Source organism: Scyliorhinus canicula, chromosome 1 (genome assembly GCF_902713615.1).
Source record: "Scyliorhinus canicula chromosome 1, sScyCan1.1, whole genome shotgun sequence".
Classification (NCBI taxonomy): Eukaryota; Metazoa; Chordata; class Chondrichthyes; order Carcharhiniformes; family Scyliorhinidae; genus Scyliorhinus; species Scyliorhinus canicula.
In genome coordinates this window covers 31,534,867-31,555,308 of record NC_052146.1, presented here as the reverse complement: position 1 = coordinate 31,555,308, position 20,442 = coordinate 31,534,867, and the positions used below count along the sequence as shown (strand labels likewise).

General features: G+C 46.4%; 1 long non-coding RNA gene across 1 annotated transcript in view; it reads left to right on the top strand.

Moving 5' to 3' along the window:
• LOC119955169 overlaps positions 1-19,703 on the top strand; it is a 58,489-nt gene extending 38,786 nt beyond the window's left edge. Inside the window, exon 3 of the long non-coding RNA XR_005458406.1 lies at positions 19,344-19,703. This is a non-coding gene — a long non-coding RNA (uncharacterized LOC119955169). The remainder of the gene's footprint in view (positions 1-19,343) is intronic.
• Positions 19,704-20,442: the final 739 nt, after the last annotated feature.

Here is a 20,442-nt window from a genome sequence, read left to right as displayed (position 1 = left end):
CCACATGGACAGACGCGGGGCTGGGATCAAACCCGGGTCCTCGGCTCCGTGAGGCAGCAGTGCTAGCCACTGTGCCACCGTGCCACTCACCACCATCTTCTCAAGGACAATTAGGGATGGGCAATAAATGCTGGCCCAGTCAGTGGCGTCTACATCCTGGGAAATAATGTTTTGTAAATGTCTGTTTATATTGGCTAAGGACATGATCAAAAGTTTTACTTGCCACGGTCAAACATTTTATCAGCATATATGCTCTAACTCATTGGTGAGAACATGATATATATTAATGATGTAGATGAGGGAACAAAATGTAATATCTCCAAATTTGCAGATGTCACCCATGTTAGGTGGGAGGGTGAGCTGTGAGGAGGATGCAGAGATACTTCAGTGTGATTTGTACAAATTGAGTGCCAAATCATAGAATTTACAGTGCAGAAGGAGGCCATTCAGCCCATCGAGTCTGCACCGGCTCTTGGAAAGAGCACCCGACCCAAGGTCCACACCTCCACACTATCCCCATAACCCAGTTATCCCACCCAACACTTAAGGGCAATTTTGGACACTAAGGACAATTTAGCATGGCCAATCCACCTAACCCTCACATCTTTGGGCTGTGGGAGGAAACCGGAGCACCTGGAGGAAACCCATGCAGACACGGGGAGAATGTGCAGACTCCGCACAGACAGTGACCCAAGCCGGGAATCGAACCTGACACCCTGGAGCTGTGAAGCAATTGTGCTAACCACTATGCTGCCACTATGGCAGGTGTGAAATGCAAGGTTATCCACTTTGGTAAGAAAACAAGAGGACAGACTATTAACTGAATGACCATAAATTAGGTCAGCAGAACATGCAACGAGACCTGGACCTCAAACACTGCCAGTGAAGGTAAGCATGCAGATTCAGCAGGTGGTAAAGAAGGCAAGAGGATTCGAGTGCGAGAGCAGTGATATCTTAGCTACAATTATATAGGCCTTGGTAAGGCCACACCTGGCGTATTAGGTGCAGTTTTTCTTGCTCTGGAGGGAGTGCAGCGAAGGTATACCAGACTGACTGCTGGGATGGTGTTACCGGTGATGGAGGAGAGATTGAATCGCTTAAGGTTGTATTGTCATGTGAGAGTACCGTTAAGAAATGGGTGTTTAAGAAATGTACCTTTAAGAAATGGGTGTTTATCAGTGATGTCCGAGTGTGGGTGGAGCTGGGCTGTCTGTCAGCTTTTTACTTTCGTTTTAGGCTTCTTGTTGCAGGGCATGTTTTAGTTTCATCTTCAGAGCTGGATAGCTGCAGTCACAGCCAGAAGGGGTATTAATCTCTCTCTGTAAGCTAAAGACTGTAAATCGATCCTTTGGTGATTTAAAACTAATAACTGCTCTCAGTAGTGACTTTAACCTGATGTTCTTCTGTTAAAAGTTCTTTTTTAAGTCTTATGGATGTTAAAAGGACAGCTTAAGGATTAGTTAGTGTTGTATTCTTTGGGGGTTGTATTTGAATTTATGGTTGCTAAGATGTTCACTGTATCTTTTAAAAAGGTTAACTTGAAAAATGAAAATCGTTTATTGTCACGAGTAGGCTTCAATGAAGTTACTGCGAAAAGCCCCTAGTCACCACATTCTGGCACCTGTCCAGGGAGGCTGGTATGGGAATCGAACCATGCTGCTGGCCTGCTTGGTCTGCTTTAAAAGCCAGCGATTTAGCCCAGTGGGCTAAATATTGTTTTGCTTTAAAAAATACTTTTCCATTTCTGCGATACCACACCTGTAGAGTGGGCCGTGGGCTCCCCATACCACAATCTATTAAAATTTGTGGGTCAGGTGAACTCCATGATACACTTTGGGGTTCTCTAAACCCTGGCCCATAACAGTATTCGCTGGAGTTCTGAAGAATGAGGAGATGATCTCAAAGAAACCTATAAAATTTGAACAGGCCTAGACAGAGTAGATGCGGGAAGGATGTTCCCGATGGTGGGTGTGTCCAGAACCAGGGGCCACAGTCAGAGGATACGGGGTAGACCATTTAGGACAAAGATGAGGAGAAATTTCTTCACCCAGAGAATGATCGGCCTGTGGAATTCGTTACCACAGAAAGTAGTTGAGGCCAAAACATTGCATGTTTTCAAGACTCAGTTAGATATAGCAGTTAGGGTGAAGGGGATCAAAGGATATGGGGAGAGGGGGGTGGGAAGCGGGATTCGGCTTTTGAGTTGGATGATCAGCCTTGATGATAATGAATAGCGGAGCAGGCTCGAAGGATCAAACGGCCTCCTGCTCCTATTTTCTATTCTTCTATGATAGTTGGGTGAATGGCACCACATCAAAAGGCAGCAATTTCAGGAGAGGGATGAGTGGTAGATTAATGTTGTTCCAATCATACTTCTGCATCACACAGTCAGAACCTTGATTCCCTTATGCTAGTGCTCTCTCTCTCTCTCCCTCTCAGCTTTTCTCACACAGCAAACGGAACATTTAATCCCGTGCAGCATCTCACGAGCGGTGCTTTCAATCCCTGACACAATGCTATTGGCCAAGACTAAGTGGAGTGAAGCGCTATTCAATAGGTCAATCCACTTCATCAAGTACCCGGACTTGACCTTTTGCAACGCACGGCAGTGCAATTTATACTGCGAGTCAGCTAGCCTGTAATGCAGTGCTTATCCAATTCTGGGCGAGGTGAAATGAGGGATGGAAAGAAATAGCAGGAAAAGTCTGATGGATTTTAGATTAGCTCATCCTTCCTGCAGAGCTTTGCCTGGCCCCCCACCCCCCCGCTCTTCACTGTCCAAGTCCTTCCAGGAGGAGGGGGTGGGGAGGGGGAGCATCAGCAGATGCCAAACTCAATTGAATTAGGAACCTGACAGTTTTACCTTTAAGTGTCTTTCTGCCAATTAATTTACCAGATAGTAAGCAAACTGAAAATTCTTCCTTCGTCCAAAGATTTGAACCATAGTTCGAGACTGAACTGACACACGAAACCCAGTATGAAAGCCCACAGTTAAATCAATTTTTTTTGATAGTGGTCGCAATTTTTCCCAGCAATGTATTTCTGTGGGATTACTCTGTCAAGCATGAAAATGTAAAATATTTGGGGTTTAAAAATGAATGTTACATTCAGCTGCTGCTCGTGTAAATGCCGCTGAGATCTGCAAGAGTTTTACTGTAAGGCACAGTTTGTGTGACAGTATAGTGCAGTCCTTTTCAAACCAGGGTGGGTGTCGGGGCCATCGATCGCAGCGTTCCCGATCGCGGGAAGAAATTCCCAACGACCGTCTAAAAATGCCGGCTGCCACTGACTTTCAGAACGCTGGCCATCCCACGCATACGCGCCCCCTCATTAAGGTGCAGGCCCAGGATCCAGCAGGGCAGAGCACCTCCTCTGATGCCAGCACGCTTACTTAGGAGCAGATTATTTAAAAAAATCAATGGAGACTTCTCTCCAGAAGCGGTGGCAGAGAGCAGGCCACGCGCAGGGTACACTGACATCACGAGTTCTGCGTGCGAGAGAGATTCCTCCATTTTGTGACTGCCAGCAGCACTGTTGTGAGCTCCAGGGCCAAGGTAAAGAACCCATTAAGAAGAAGCTGAAAGGGCAGCACGGTGGCACAGTGGGTTAGCCCTGCTGCCTCACGGCGCTGAGGTCCCAGGTTCGATCCCGGCTCTGGGTCACTGTCCGTGTGGAGTTTGCAAATTCTCCCCGTGTATGCGTGGGTTTCGCCCCCCACAACCCAAAGATGTGCAGGGTAGGTGGATTGGCCACGCTAAATTGCCCCTTAATTGGAAAAAATGAATTGGGTACTCTAAATTTATTTTAAAAAAAGAAGCTGAAATCAGGAACAAAGCAGTATAAAGGTGATTCCTTGATGTATGGGTTTATTAATTGGTACCACTGCAATCAGGATGCAAAGTTCAGGGATGCTATATGCAGGAAGTACCAGCAAATGAAAGATTAACGCCCTCAAAACTTCAAAGTCATTTGAAGACTATGCATGGTGAGTTAGAGGGCAAGCCTCTTGATATTTTTCAATGGACGCAGCGAGAACTTAAATCATCAGCTGAAGTCCTTGGCAGAAATGTAACATTGAATGACAAAGCAAGTGAGATCGTGAAGACCAAGCAGGCTCATTTGTCACATTAAAGGTAAGCGAAAATGGTGAGTCGCGAAGTTCAGGTGGTGTGGGTCGCGAAGGTCGGCCGGCGGGGGTTGCGAAGGTCAGCCAGCGTGGGTCTGGCCAGTTGGTAAAAATGGTCCTGGGTGAAAAAGTTTGAACAACGCTGGTATAGAGGAGGGAAGCTTCCTCCTAGATATTCTCAGCCCATTTGATGATTTGGACTGGGTCAAAACAGCCACCCCTGATAAACTGCTGCAAGTATTGCTACACTCCATCTTACCACATGGATCCTGATATTAAAATGTGTTTTCTGTCCAAATGAAGATATCACTCGCACCCCCGTAATGGTATTGGGTCAAAGGGCACTGTGTCAAAGGGCACTGCCAGAAATATTGCTGAGCGGTACAGCCTAGGCAGGTCTGGAGATTGTGCTCAATTCACCAATCATGAGCAGGCCATGCTACAATTGGTCTCAGCACAGTGGTCCCGGATTTGGAATTAGAAATTCAGTTCAAGGTGTTGTTTGTTGAAACACTGTGGCTATTTCGATGTTGGTTGTGAGCTGCTGTTTCCCGGTGCTCGCAGGGCCGAGAAACACATGGCTATTCAACACGACCCACGTTTTGTACAGTGGGGAGCTACGCTCATCAGAACTGCCCTTTGTAGTGAGAGATGGGGACGCTTTTTAAATGGAGTCCTGATCTCTGAGGCCCCCAAAACGATACCCAGGTGACACCAGCAGTGCCAGGGCACTATCCTGTCCAAAGGACATGTAGTCCGATTCCCTGGGAGACACCCACAAGTACCGTTCCGTCTAGTTCCCGTTTTTGGGGACCAGTGCTGAACAGCGTTCGTCCAAGGTCTCTGAGGCAAAGCAGTTGAATCCCAAAGCCTCAGGTACCTCAGGAATCTGCACATTAATATGAGACTGATTGCCTCGCTCTAATATGCAGATTTGTCCAAAAGTGATTCTGCCCATTGTGGGCGGGATTTACACTGCAACGTCTCGTGAGATTACATTGGATCTAGTGAGGCGCGGCGAGCTGGATAGATCCTGGGAGCAGGGCCACCGGGTTTCATCGGACACCTGCGCTGCGGCGAGCTTCTTTTCATGCACAGCATGTCTGTTGCATTGCTCCCTCGGACGATCTCACTTGTTTTGTCATTCAATATTACATTTCTGCTAAGGACTTCAGCTGACAATTTGAGTTCTTCCTGCATCCTTCTGAAAATATTCAAAAGGTTTATATTCAAGCTCGCCATGTCTTTGAAGTTTTGAGGATTTTAAACTTCCATTTACCAGTAACTCCCTGCATACAACACACATGGGTTTTCCATCCTGATTTTCATCGGCGCAATTGAGAAAGCCACAGCTCAATAAATCATTTTTATACTGCTTTGTTCCTGACTTCAGTTTTTTCTTTGTTGGGTGTTCACCAGAAGCCCTCGAGCTCTGCATTCAACTCATACCAGCACTGCCTGTCCTTTCCTGGACTCTCCTGTGTAGATCTCTCCAGCAGATTCAGTTGTGAGATCCTGGCCTTTTGTGTCTTAGGCTCTCTTCCTTATTACAAAATGACCCATTTCAGTTGTTCACAGAGTCCTGTTGCCATGATGCTGGCAGCTACAAAGCACAGGTGTACAGGGCATGTGACGTCAGTGTACGTACCATGTTCGTGGCTTGCTCTTTGCCACCGCTTCTGGCGGGAAGACTCCATTGTTTGTATTTAAAGGACAGTCGCGGGCAGCATTCTTAAATCCGACCACGGTCGTTGAACGCTTCTCCCCCGATCGGGAATGCAACGGCTGGATGTTCCGTGACCCCCCCACCCACAACATCCACCTGTGACCGACCCATGGGTCACGACCCTGAGTTTGAAAAACTCTGGTGTCAAACATCTGTGACACCCAGGAAGCTTAATTGCACTTGCCCTCCAGGACTATTGATCCTGCACGTGGAATTAGTGGAACTTTACACACAAGGTTTCACAATGCTAGTTTACACCATGGACCTCATTGTCTGTTGATACATGGCTGTTAGAATTCGCAGGCATCTCCCTCTCTCAACTTTGACCAATAATGAGTAGGTGCCAACTTTCATAGGGCAGATAATTTGAACCGTGACAAACAATTCGGGCAGTTGTTAGCATCTATGTTTTCCATGTGATTGACATTGTGAAGCCTGTGTTCACCATTCTTCGGCTCATTGTCTGCATCACCGTCATTTTCTGGTTTGTTAGTTACCTCATGTGTAGGTTTCTGACCTGGGATACGGGGTGGCATCTCTTATTGTTTGGAGGTACCCACTGTGTGCGATCTGTTTGGATCAGTGTACGGCTCTTTGTAAATGCCTCAGCCTTTTCTCTAGTACACTGCCGACACTACTAGCCCATTCTGCCACATACCTCACAGATTGTTGGAAAGCTGGACATTACCTTGGTGCATGTAGAAGTCCATACATTTCTTATGTTAGGTTTGGGTGTTCTAGTGAGCATGTCAACAATGGGTTGTTCTTAGGATCTGTAAACTTTGTCAACCTGCAAGGATCGTTTCGTACTTACACCCACCCTTGAATATCTCTTCAAAGCTACAGATTTTGGGCTTGTCCAGCACATCATTCTGGAATGCTTCCATAGGAGTGGATGTGATCACCTGCTCAACAATCCTGTCTGCCCTAGATGAATATGGAAGTTTAACCTGACTCATAACTAGTCTTCCAATGTGGTCCATGTCTTTTGCAGATACTTTAGTTTTTCTGCTGTTCATCCTGAAATATTCAACCAGTATAACCCTTCATTTCCAACTGTTAGACAAATATTTTTGGCTTGCTTTACTGGTTCAGATGCAACATAGCTCTGTGTGCTGTTTAAACATTTTGAGCACAGTAAGAAGTCTTACAACACCAGGTTAAAGTCCAACAGGTTTGTTTCAAACACTAGCTTTCGGAGCACTGCTCCTTCCTCAGGTGAATGAGACTTCTTACTGTGCTCACCCCAGTCCGACGCCGGCATCTCCACATCATGGCTAAATATTTTGAATTTGGTTAGTCGGTCAGCTGCATCCCAATTCAGACTGGGGAATTTTGTGGACATTTTGACACACACTATCCCTTTGGCCTTCATTCTCCTATATTTCCTGGGATAAGTATAGCTGTCATCAAATTTGTGCGCTTTTCCCAAGATCCACCTGTTACAATCGCAACCTCCTCTGGTCCAATTTTTATGAGGCATCTTCTTGTTTGACTCTCCCTCACTTGCAATCAATCCGGCCCATGTCTTGGTCGCTCACCTTTCCTGACTGATCGAACTACTGCTGGGCTTCTTGATGTGCTGTCCCACTCACTGAATTGTGCTATGTGCTGTAATCTCACAAAGAGGAATTTGTCTGCTTGCCAGCTCTTTACTGCATTGCTGTGCCACTCTCTGATGTTTTGACTCTGTTGCAGTTCAACCGAAGCATCTCATGCCATATAGCATGACCCAAAACTGTTCACCACGTCATAACTGCACTGAACCTTGCTGCCAGGCTGAGCAGTATGTTGTTCAGAAGGAAGCACTGCTGCACACCGTGTTGTGTGTTTTATAAATAATATAAAGGCACCAATCACACACGGTGGACAGTGCAAATATGCGTGTTTGTTTACTAATTCTAGGCACACGTGAACATATATACATGGAAAGCGGTGTGTTCCCCTACAGTAAAAGTGAAAGTAAAACTGGGTCGCATAACACACCACCTTTCGAGGATATCATGTTGCAAATGCCTTAAAAGCATATTACGACACGTGGAAAGTGCATGTGTGTAAACATCTGGTGGGGACAGGGGCAGATTTTGCTGTAATGGCACCTATTCCTCCCGCCCCCTCAAGTCTTCCCCCAAATATCCCACCAATGTGCCTGGGCGCATAAATACAGAATTACCATTGAAGTGAGGTTCCAGCTGGTCTTTCAGGGACTGAAAAAGTATGATTCAGAGGATTACGCCTTCAAGGGAAGAGGGAAGAAAATTATGGGAGGGATGAAGGAGAGGGACCCAAGATTTCCTTGGGATCTGCCCTTAGTAAATAAAGGCGCATCTACAGTGTAAGGCCCGATGCAGAGTCCAAAAAAAGCAGGAAATTTTAATGTAAGGGCGGCACAGTAGCACAGTGGTTAGCAATGTTTCTTCACAGTGCCAGGGTCCTAGGTTCGATTCCTGGCTTGGGAATCTCCCCTGTAATTATTTCTGGAGAATAGAGTCCCAACCTATTCAGACTTCCCTGATAGAGTCCATAGAATAGAATTTACAGTGCAGAAGGAGGCCTATTGGCCCATCGAGTCTGCACCAGCTCTTGGAAAGAGCATCCTACCCAAGGTCCACACCTCCACCCTGTCCCCATAACCCAGTAACCTCACCCAACACTAAGGGCAATTTTGGACACTAAGGGCAATTTAGCATGGCCAATCCACCTAACCTGCACATCTTTGGACTGTGGGAGGAAAACTGAGCACCCGGAGGAAACCCACGCACACACGGGAAGATGTGCAGACTCCGCACAGACAGTGACCCAAGCCGGAATCGAACCTGGGACCCTGGAGCTGTGAAGCCATTGTGCTATCCACAAGGCTACCGTGCTGCCATTTTTTTCAAATTTCACCATCTGCAGTGGCAGGATTTGAACCCGGGTCCCCAAAGAAATACACCGGGTCTCTGGATTACTAACCCAGTGATAATACCATTCTGCCACTGCCTCCCCCTAAGCCTACTTGTGACACTAATAAAGTGGGCAGTACGGTAGCATGGTGGTTAGCATAAATGCTTCACAGCTCCAGGGTCCCAGGTTCGATTCCCGGCTGGGTCACTGTCTGTGTGGAGTCTGCACATCCTCCCCGTGTGTGCGTGGGTTTCCTCCAGGTGCTCCGGTTTCCTCCCACAGTCCAAAGATGTGCGGGTTAGGTGGATTGGCCATGCTAAATTGCCTGTAGTGTCCTAAAAAGTAAGGTTGGGGGGGGTGGGGTTGGGTTACGGGTATAGGGTGGATACATGGGTTTGAGTAGGGTGATCATTGCTCAGCACAACATCAAGGGCCGAAGGGCCTGTTCTGTGCTGTACTGTTCTATGTTCTAAAGATTATTATTATAAAAGTAACAACAATAATTTGTATTAATGATGGCACCGATCTATCTCAGGAGATGGTGAACTGTGTCCAGGGCGTATGTTATTTCTTTTCTAAAAAATTTAGCGTACCCCATTCATTTTTTCCAATTAAGCGTGTTCGATCCACCTACCCTGCACATCTTTGTGTTGTGTGGGGCGAAACCCACGCAAACTCCACATGGAAAGTGATCCAGAGCTGGGATCGAACCTGGGACCTCGCTGCCGTGAGACTGCAGTGCTAACCACTGTGCCACCGTGCTTCCCCCCCCCCCCCCCCCCGTATGTTATTTCTTGATTGAACATTGTCTGTTGTGACCTTAGAGGCTGATTCGTGAGTAGCAATCCCTTCCAGAGCTGGCACAGTTCAAAGAGTGTTGGACCGAGGTCAACTGATGTTCTTTATTTCCGGCAGGTTCTCTTTTTTGCCATCTGCTCATTTACTTTACCCTCTGCTCTTCCCACACCCTCCCTGACCGTTTGTTTCCAGGATCTCCGGTGAGTAACAAGGACTTCCCATGCATCGACTCTGATGGTGATCTTTGGATCACCGATGTGGTGATCTGTTGGTCTCGAGCTTAATATTACCCTTACCACAGAACATGTATTTTGCGATGTGGTTGTAATCCATTCAGTTCACATGATCTGATATTTTTATTAAACTTTTAACTAAAACATCCCAGAGGCGGGTTATCAAACCAAATTTGATGCCTGGACTGGTGAAGGAATCTCAATGTAGAGATCCAAAGCATGGCAAAGAGAGGTGTTTTAAAGAGCATCTTAATGAAGGAAAGAGAGGTCCTGAGGTAGCGAGGTTTAGGGAAGGTACTCCAGAGTTTCGGGCCCAGGCAGCTGAAGGCAGGGCCGCCAATGGTGCAAGGTTAAAATGAAAGATATGCAAGAGTACAGAATTAGAGTTGTGCAGATATTCCAAAGGGTTGGAAGGCTAGAGAAGATGACAGCCCTAAGGAGGGGTTGGCCATGGAAGGATTTGAAAACAAGGATGTGGTCTGGAATTCTCTGGCCATTTTGCCCTGTTTTCCCATTGGCAGCGTGCCCGCCCGTGCGTTTCCTGGCGGTGTGGCGTGTCTTCAACGGGAAATCCCATTGGTACACGGCGGGAAGAGAGAATCCGCTGCCAATAAACAGCGCGCCGCCGAGAAACACGCAGCTGGGGGACCGGAGAATATCACCCGTGAAGTTTAAAATCAAGACATTGCTTGACCGGTAGCCATTGGGCTGGTTTAGCTCACTCGGCTAAATCGCTGGCTTTTAAAGCAGACCAAGCAGGCCAGCAGCACGGTTCGATTCCCGTACCAGCCTCCCCGGACAAGCGCCGGAATGTGGCGACTAGGGGCCTTTCACAGTAACTTCATTGAAGCCTACTCGTGACAATAAGCGATTTTCATTTTTCATTTCATTGTAACTCAGTGAACACAGGGCTCATGGGCAACTAGGAATTGGTATGTTAGGATATGTTGTATGTTGGCATATAGGATATGAGCTTTGGATGGGTTAAGCTTATGGAGAGTGGAAATTACGAGGCCAGCCAAGAGTACACTGGGCCTATCAAATCTAAAATAACAAAGGCATGGAGGAGAGTATCAGCACCAGGTGAGCTGAGCTGTGTGGGTGATGTTAGATTTATCCTACTGCATAATTTCCTGAGCCAATTGGGCTACTCTGCAGTTACCCTCTCTAAAACAGGTGAACATTCAATTATTTTTTCAAAATTTAGAATACCCAATTCATTTTTTCCAATTAAGGGGCAATTTAGCGTGGCCAATCCACCTAGCCTGGACATCTTTGGGTTGTGGGGGCGAAACCCACGTAGACACGGGGAGAATGTGCAAACTCCACATGGACAGTGACCCAGAGCCGGGATCGAACCTGGGACCTCGGTGCCGTGAGGCCGCTGTGCTAATCCACTGCGCCACCGTGCTGCTCTGTGAACAATCAATTATAATGGCCACCCTCATCGACAAATCAAAAATGAGGTCAGGTATGCTGATTTAAAACCTGGCCTGCACATCTTTGTGGTGTGGGAGTGAGACCCACGCAGAGAATCTTCAAACTCTGCACAGACAGTGACCTGGGGCCAGGATCGAACCTGTGTCCTCAGTGCCGCCAACTCCTGGCCTTTCTCATCAGATTTTGAAATATCCAGATACTTTGGCACAATACTAAGTTCAAGACAATTCCAACACCCTTTAATGATACACTTCACGATGGATGGCATCTTTTTTTTATATAAATGTTTTTTATTGGGTTTTTGAACAAAGTATATTTGCCATTATGCACACAGGATACAATATATATTTAGAAGAAGAAAAGGGCACACACACACAAATCACAAAGGGAAAGAAAAAAATAGAAAAAGAAGAAAAGTAACAACACGAGAGAAATACAAAATCAATTATTTACACACATAAGTAGATATCTGAATGTGGGGGGTGCAAATATACATTTGGGTGCGGGAGAGACAATTACGGAGGGCAATACTCGAATGGGTCTGGTGCTGGTGTTGTCTCTTGCTTCTCCCGGTCGGATTTCGTTGCCGTTGTCATCTCGTGCTCACTTCCGCTTCATCCGGCCCTCCCGTCTTCTGCCTGTATTCTCCTTTTCCTCTGTTCCTGTGGATGCCAAATTTGTTAGCGTTTCCCTGCCTCCCCCCCCCCCCCCCCCCCCCCCAACCCTATGCAGTGGTTCGCTTCAGATTAGCCACCCTATTTCGATCCCCAGGTCCTCCTCCCATTTCATTCTCGTTGCGTGCAGTATGGTGTCGGCCCCTTCTACCAGTCGGTCATACATGTCACTACAGTTTCCTTTCCTTTCTCTAGTATGCTTAAGTCCAGTAATGTCTGTCGTGGAGGTTGTGGGTATGTCCTTGTCTCCTTTCGCAGGAATTTTTTGAGTTGCAGGTACCTAGCTCGATCCCCCGGCTCGCTGGAATTTCTCTGTCAGTTCGTTCATTGTTGTGATCCTGCCGTCGGTGTAGAGGCCCCTGACTGTCAGTATCCCTCTGTCGTATCCCCATCTTTTGAAGGTGGCGTCAGTCAGCGCTGGTGTGAACCTATGGTTGTTGCAGATGGGAGCTTTGTTCGACATTTTGGTCAGGCCAAATTGCTGCCGTAGTTGGTTCCAGGACTGGAGGGTGGCTATCACCACTGGGCACGATGGATGCCATCTTTGACATTATGGACCAAAGAGAGCAAGGCGTATTTTGGAAGTAAGAGTTTTTCACTTGCCTGCCAGTACTGCTTCTATATACCAATTAGTGACAGGTGCACTAGCCCATAACATACTGACCTTTTATGCCAACCACTGCGAACGAATCATTCCGTTTCCGAAGATTTAGATGGTGATGAATGCGCTGCCCTTTAACGTGGCTAGGCTAAACTGACGAGCTGTAAATGGTTTATGCAAAATAGAAATACTGGTGATAGAAACACTAATAACATCTCAATTCATAAAATAACCAGATTAAGGGCCTCCCAGGAGGGTGCTAAAAAAGTTTTCAAGTAAGATTAGTGATACCGATTAAATAGGCTAGCACAACATGTTACATGGGGGTTTAAGTTAATGACATAAAGAGAGTAAAATACACCCAGGCTGTAGCCTGCAATTTACCAACTCCACTTGTTTCTGCCTTCATCTCCCCCTCCCCCACTGCAAATTTTCTCCCCTTCCTTTCCTGAAGGTGATGGAATACAGTTTCACGGGGGCCTCCAATGATCCACCCAAGTAGATGTTTCCCATGAGAGCACGACCCTCAATATTGCAGCAAAACTGCAAGGCCCTTCTGACTCTGCTCTCCACATGCCCCCATAACAAACATTCTGATGAGGGGTTTCCACACAAAACGGCAATTCATCTTTCTTGCTCACATGTTGCCAGACCTACTGTGCATTTTGAGCATTTTGAGTAACACGGATTGCCAGTGCTTTGAGAATGATCTTTCCTTACAAAAGAAAAGTTACCATTTCTTTCCATGAAGAAAGTGCCCCTTTAAATTTCACTTGGCTTGTTGTTCCCTTAAGAATTAAGTTAGAAGCCAATTTTTAAGCTGAGCTGTCAGGTCTGTTTGTTGACTTACGAGTCTGACCTATTACCTAGCGTCCCAGTTCTGAATACAGAAGAGTGTGTTTCTTTTATCTGAGTATGTGTGTGAGCTTGCTTTTGTGTGTGTTTCATGTTTGTGCGCAAGAATATACATGTATGCCTGAGTATGTTCGGGAATGTCTGTGTATGTGTGCAAGTATACGTGCATGTGTATGGGCAACAACCAGGCAAATAGCCTCTGGGAGTTAGCTCTAGTTACCTGAGCTGAAGATCCAAACACTGCTTCCACTCAGATTTTCCAGTCAAAACACCACAGCTTGGACTCGGGGACTGTTTTTCTATGTTTTGCTTTGTTTTGCTTGCTGCACCAAGTGTACAGCAGACTTCTAGCGAGGAAGGCACTGAATGGCATGTTTTCAGGCTCTAATTATGGCAAACAGTTCACAACTGGAGCCAAATATCTATTGGCTTTGCCCTAGCGACCAAACATTTTGAAGACAACAAAACAACTAATCTCCACTCCATTGTTTTTCCCTATCTGATTAAATGCAGCAGGCGCCAATGATAAATCAACTCAGAATTAGGAGGTGGCCAACTCGATTTGTTCCACTTTTAAACGTCAAGTTTAATTGTCTCAAACTTGCCAGAAAACTTTCATTTCGTGATTAAAGCCAGTGAATTAAAACAAATACATAAGCATCAGGACAACATCAATTGACGCAATGGATTCAATGTTAACTGCCTTGCCGCCTGGGTGAAACCAGGTGCGGAGTATGGAGGCAGTTAAAATGGGAGGACCTACTACTCCATCTAATTCCTTTGACTTCCCAACGGTTGTGAATTTTAATCTGCGGGAAATCACACTGGTTAATTCACTTTCCAGTTGCTCAGGGCAGAATGAAGCACAGTCATCTGTAACAGCCAGTTCTCACATATTTCCCGCTGGATGAATCCTGCTCAGAGGGTAACCGGCAGGCAGAAGGTAAGTGCTGGTACTGGACTCGAAAGGCATCTCTGGGGGGTCACGCAATCAGGAAAGTGAGGGCGGCAGGGGGTGAAGTGTTCCGCAGTAATGGAAGGCCCAAGCTTTTTTTGAGCACCCAGAACCTGATTGTATCTTCGATGGCCAGTCACATTAACCCTCTTTTATGCACCTCACTTCTGGTCAGCAAGAAACAAAGGAGACGCTTGACAGCTGAAGGCAGTGCTGGAAAGAGCTGCAAGACTGACCTCAATTATTCAGGGGACTGAATGGGGAGAAAAAACTTTCAAACTTTTCAGTCTGGGAATCCTATAGAAGTGTATAAGATAGTAAATGGTCGGGAAAGATTAATCTGTACCAGCTGTTCCCGTACCAGCCTCCCCGAACAGGCGCTGGAATGTGGCGACTAGGGGCTTTACACAGTAACTTCATTGAAGCCTACTTATGACAATAAGCTATTATTATGAAGAGATTAGCGCATAGATTGAAACTTCAGTGAGTTTCCATTTGGTGAGCTGCTTCGTATATCTGCCATTCATACATTTTTGAATTGTATTGCTGTCTTAGATTCATTTGTCCAATTTTTGTTCCATACATTTGCTTGACAGTTCGACCTGTGTTTAACGTCCTGACATTCTGCTGATTTTTTGTGGGAACACTGTCACCTTGATAATTAGGATTCAAGTGTTCTGTTCATAGGTAAATAGGAATACAAGTGATCAGGAAGAACCACAATGCTCCATTGGCCTCAGAAACATACCTAGGGTATTAGTACCACTGAGACACCCTTCAAATCGGAAAGAGCTAAGATTTATCTACTAGACTAATCTACAATACGGGAGTTGAAATATCTGGCATAAGAAAGGCATTAAAGGTTAAAAGAAAATCTCCCTGAACTAGCCCCAACCCCAACCCCCATTCTGCAAAGATCAGACTGAAGTTGACAACCTGTTTCTTTCCATTTTGCTCATTTAAAAACTTGTGGCTCAAAGTTCTGCCTTTCTTTTCCACCCTTGGAAAGAACTTCCTGCCCTTATTGATCCCCCCAGCACCTTTCAATTCACTTTTCCCTAGAGTTAAGCGGAATCACTTCCAGCTGTTAAACACAAATGTCTGTGGCACAGCAAGAATGTCTGCTTTGCTTGTTTCTTGGTGTTTAGAATCACAAAAGGCAACTTTCATCCTCCCTCCACCTTCCCCCCCACACCCCCTGCGACTTCAACTTCTCTCACACCAAACCCCTTCCCCCCACCCCTGCCTCCCCACTCCTGCCTCTCCGAACCCCACAGGGCAGCCAAGGCTGAGAGGATTGGGTTACAAGTCATTCAGTGCTAAAAATGCAGCAGCCAGCAAGAAAGATAAAAAGGAAAACCCTGTTCCATTTGCTCTGGAGAAGCAGGGGCTTCGATCGTTAGGGTTAACGTGAACGGCACCACATCCAATTGCAGAGAAACCAGGAAAATCTGTTTTCAAACATGAAATAAAAACATCATGGCAGCCAGTAGACAGCTCTTTGATGGGGCCTGCTGGAACCAGGGCTATCAATTACATCACCTTCATTCCATTTGGAAATCTGCTGCAGTGAACGTGTTGGCTCCGATTTTGACTTCCAGACGGCGACCTCATCTCGCATTGAAACATTCCTGTACGGTGCAAGAATGAAATACTGCCCCATTGATTGAATCCTCCCCTGAAACAACAAGTTAACTTTCCCACCTTTAATTCTCTCACCTGGGGGGCACAGTCTATTAATAGGGTATGGTTCCATGGGCACTGATGGCTTTCTGGTAGCACTGTTGCTTCACAGCTCCAGGGTCCCAGGTTCGATTCCGGCTTAGGTCACTGTCTGTATGGAGTCTGCACATTCTCCCCGTGTCTGCGTGGGTTTACTCTGGGTACTCTGGTTTCCACAAGTTCCAAAAGATGTGGGGTGGAATTCTCCGCAGGGGGCCGAATTCGTGAAGGCCATCGTGAACTTGGCCGAGGTTCACGACGGCCTCGGAGCCCGCTCCCTGCACCTAATTCACCCCCACCCGGGGGGCTAGGAGCGGGCCTCCGTCTTTCTCGGCAGTGACCTCGTCACGCCGAGAATGTGAAGTCATCCGCGCATGCGCGGGTTGCCGGTTCCAACCCGCGCATGCGCGGATGACTTCATCGTGCAGACGGCACGAACCCACGCATGCGCGGTGGCCATCTTTCTCCTCAGCCGCCTGGCAAGACGTGGCGGCTTGATCTTGCCGGGCGGCAGAGGGGAAAGAGTGCGTCCGTTTTGGACGCTGGCCCGAGGATCGGTGGGCACTGATCGCGGGCCTGTCCCCTCCCGAGCACAGTCGTGGTGCTCCCATCCCCATCGGGCCCCTAGATGCCCCAAACGGGCATCTGGCGCCCATTTCACGAATGCAGCGACCAGGTGTGTTTGCTGCCGTGTTGAAACGGGCGTGAAGGGCCAGCCGCTCGGCCCATCGGGCTCGGAGAATCGGCGTTTGCCGTGAAAAACGGCGAGCGGCGATTTTTCCGAGCGGGTGGGGAGAATCGCAGGGGCGCGGGGGGGGGGGGGGCGTAAAAAATGTTGGGAGGCCCTCCCACGATTCTCCCACACCACATGGGAAGCGGAGAATTCCGCCCGTGCTGTTAGGTAATTTGGACATTCTGAATTCTCCCTCTGTGTACCCAAATAGGCGCCAGAATGTGGTGACTAGGGGCTTTTCACAGTGACTTCATTGCAGTGTTCATGTGAGCCTGCTTGTGACAATAAAGCTATTATTATTATTAATTTTCAATTGTAAACTTAAAGATGGAGTGATCAGAAGAAGATTTGGCTGGGGGTGATACAGTTGTCATCACAGGCACGTCTCACTAGATCGTCACATATGTACATTCTTGTTGGGAGGGTCCACTGGATTGCAGTAGGAGGAGGTTCCCTGGTTGCTATAGCTCCCTCCTCCGAAAACCAATGGCACTGAGGCCAATTGTTATGGCTGGTCTGCTGCTTCAGGTGAGATCTGAAGCTGGATTCTCCGCTGGCGGGACGCTCCGTTTTGCCAGTAGCCCGGGGGTTTCCCGACGGCGTGAGGCTACCCCATAACGGGAAACCCCATTGAACAGCTGGCCTAACGGAGCATCCTGCCGGTGAAACAGAAATGTAGCGCGGCGGGGCGGAAAATCCAGCCCCAGATGTGCCACCTAAGAGCTGAACTTTCAACTTTCTGAATTTAATTGGCTCAATATCCAGTAGCAGAACAACTTGCATTTACAGAGGAACTTTCATAATCTCCAAGACATCCCACAGTACTTTTTAGCTAATGAAGTACTATCTTTGAAGAGCAGTCACCATAGAACCATAGAATTGCTCCAGTGCAGAAGGAGGCCAATCGGTCCATCGAGCCTGCACTCTGAAAGAGCATGCAACCTAAGCCCACTATCCTATCCCCATAGCCCCACTAAACTCTACATCTCTGGATGCTAAGAGGCAATTTTTATCATGGCCAATCCTCCTTACCTGCACATCTTTGGACTGTGGGAGGAAACCGGCGCACCCAGAGGAAGCTCACGCAGACACAGGGAGAAAGGGCAAACTCTACACAGTCACCCAAGGCCGGAATTGAACCAGATCTTTGGCGCTGTGAGGTTGCAGTGCGCCAATTATAAATGCAGCATCCAATTTGCTCAAAGTAAGATCCGCCAACAGAAATGATGTTTTTAGTTGGTGGATGAAGGATAAATATTAGCCAAGACACGGGAGAATGTTCCTACTCTTCTTTCAAACCGTGCATGGGATCTTTTACGTCACCTGAGAAGTCAGACGGGGCCTTGATTTAGTGTCTCACCTGTAAGCGTCACGTCTTGACTTGCAGCACTCCCTCACCATTGCACTAGAGGGTCAGCTTAGATTTTGTGTTCAAATCTCTGGAGTAGGATTGAACCCACAATCTTCTGACTCAGTGTCAAGACTGTTACAATTGAGCCGTGACTGATACCTTTTATCCGTCTTTGTTTTTTATATTAGTGTTAAATTTTAAAAAGCTATCACTTGATACATATTTGATACAGTTTATATATCATTAATTGATTATTAAACTGCTTGAATGTAATCCTGCAGATATATCATGGACATTACACATTAACTCAATCTGTCAAGCAGTGGTACCATTGGGTGTCATGTATCATTCTCCTTTTACTCTATTTTATTATTTGTGCCGTTTGGAGCCATGTTTTATTGCTGTGCCAAGCACTTAATACTTCAGGCCACCTACTTTATAATTGCATCATTTACCTACGAAGCGCTCCAAAATTACTGACACAAGTGTGGTGAAGAAGAACCTTTATCCAACCTCACCCTGTGTCAGATACTCTATTCCATATCCTGGGGATGGGGAAATTTCATTAGCAGGACAGGCATGTAGTGCCTGCCAACATAATTTAGTGGCAAAGCAAAACAGGCCACAGTCAATCTGTCTGATTGTCCACAGACATCAGTATGAAGAAAACAATAGGAAGAAAGCCAACATTCAACTTTGTCTTTGCTTCTCCTCAGAGTAAAATAATGGGTCAGCTCCACTGTACTTTAGTAAGCATTTGGGTCCTGTTAAAGGCCTTGCCAGCTCAGTACAGGTTCCACTGAGACCTGTCAAGGCCATAGTGGAAAGAAGCCTCAGGAAAGGCCACAGACTTCCCAGACAATGACTCTGCCTCAACAGTATGATGGGGGGGGGGGGGGGGGGGGGACACCTCTAAACAATGTATAGCTGCATGATGTGTAAAGCAGGCCAGTTAGGCACTATCAAGGCAGACCCAATTGGGATCTACTGTGTGGTATATATATATATATATATATATAGTAGTTACTGTAAATAAACTGAAGTTTCTTCGGACTACTCAATGTGGACTCCTTCATGGCCTCGAGAACGGAATACTTTCCTTCAGGACACAGTGTCACTCCTGACCCAGTGTTACCAGTTGTAACATAATTGTGGGGGGGAAGGCTAAGAGAAGAAAGATATTTTTCCTCTTATTTTCAGCACACTGATGAATTCTCCATCTTTCTCCCACTCTCTCTGTTAGGTATGGCCAGGTGTGATTGAAAACACTTTTTATTCACCACACAAGTGACATCAACAGGAACCGGACAACACTACAGTTAGCTGGTGAATAAGTGGATTGTTTGAAAATATGTTTCCCCATCAAACCAAATGTCTTCGAAAATAAATAATCTGTAATAAAATTGTTTCATTGCTTCCTACATCAGCAAAGGTGCAAAGTGTTCCAACAAAAATTTATACAAATCAAAAATCATGATCACGCTTTGTTTTACCCTCTGTCGTCTAAATTTCTGAACTTTTACACAGAATTCTTCTTACTGCAATCATCTTATAGTTTTCCAGGAATTAAGTGAATCATTTACTGATTTTTTTTTGTCTTTGTTGCCACATCCAATGACTTGGAAAAAGTTACAAAATAAATGTCAAAACAATAAAATGTATAAAAATTTCAAGCACAATATTTCACTTATCACACATGATCAGCTGCAATGTAAAACTTCAATGCTGCTGCATCAATCACTCCTCGATGAATTGCTTAATAATCAGATATAGTGCAAAATAGAAAGAAAACCTTGCACAGGATATCCCAAAGTGCTTTATAACCAATGCAGTCTTTGAATGCAGTGTTGGAAATGTGGCAGCTAAATTTCACATAGCAAATCAAGGATGTGACGAAAAACTTGTTTGGGATTGGGACTCACTGCCAGAAAGGGTGGTAGAGCCGGGAACCCTCACAATATTTAAGAAGTATTTAGATGAGTACTTGAAATGCCACAGCATACAAAGCGACAGACCAAATGCTGGAAAATGGGATTAGAGTAAATAAGTGCTTGATCCGGCACTGACGTGATCGGCCTCTTTTCGTGCTGTAAAAACTCTAATCGAACCACCTCGTCGCACCCGACTTGGTGACGCAACGAGGCCGTGGCCTCTTGTGAGAATTACGATGCTCAGGACGAGATCTCGTGAGACATCGCACTGTCGATCTCGTCCTCATTGGGCGGGATATCCAGATTTGCATATTTAAATGAGCATTTGGCTTCACTTAAATATTTCTGCGCTGGGGTATCCGAAGACGCAGGATCGAACACGTGCACCTGGGATACCTCACCGTGGTTCCA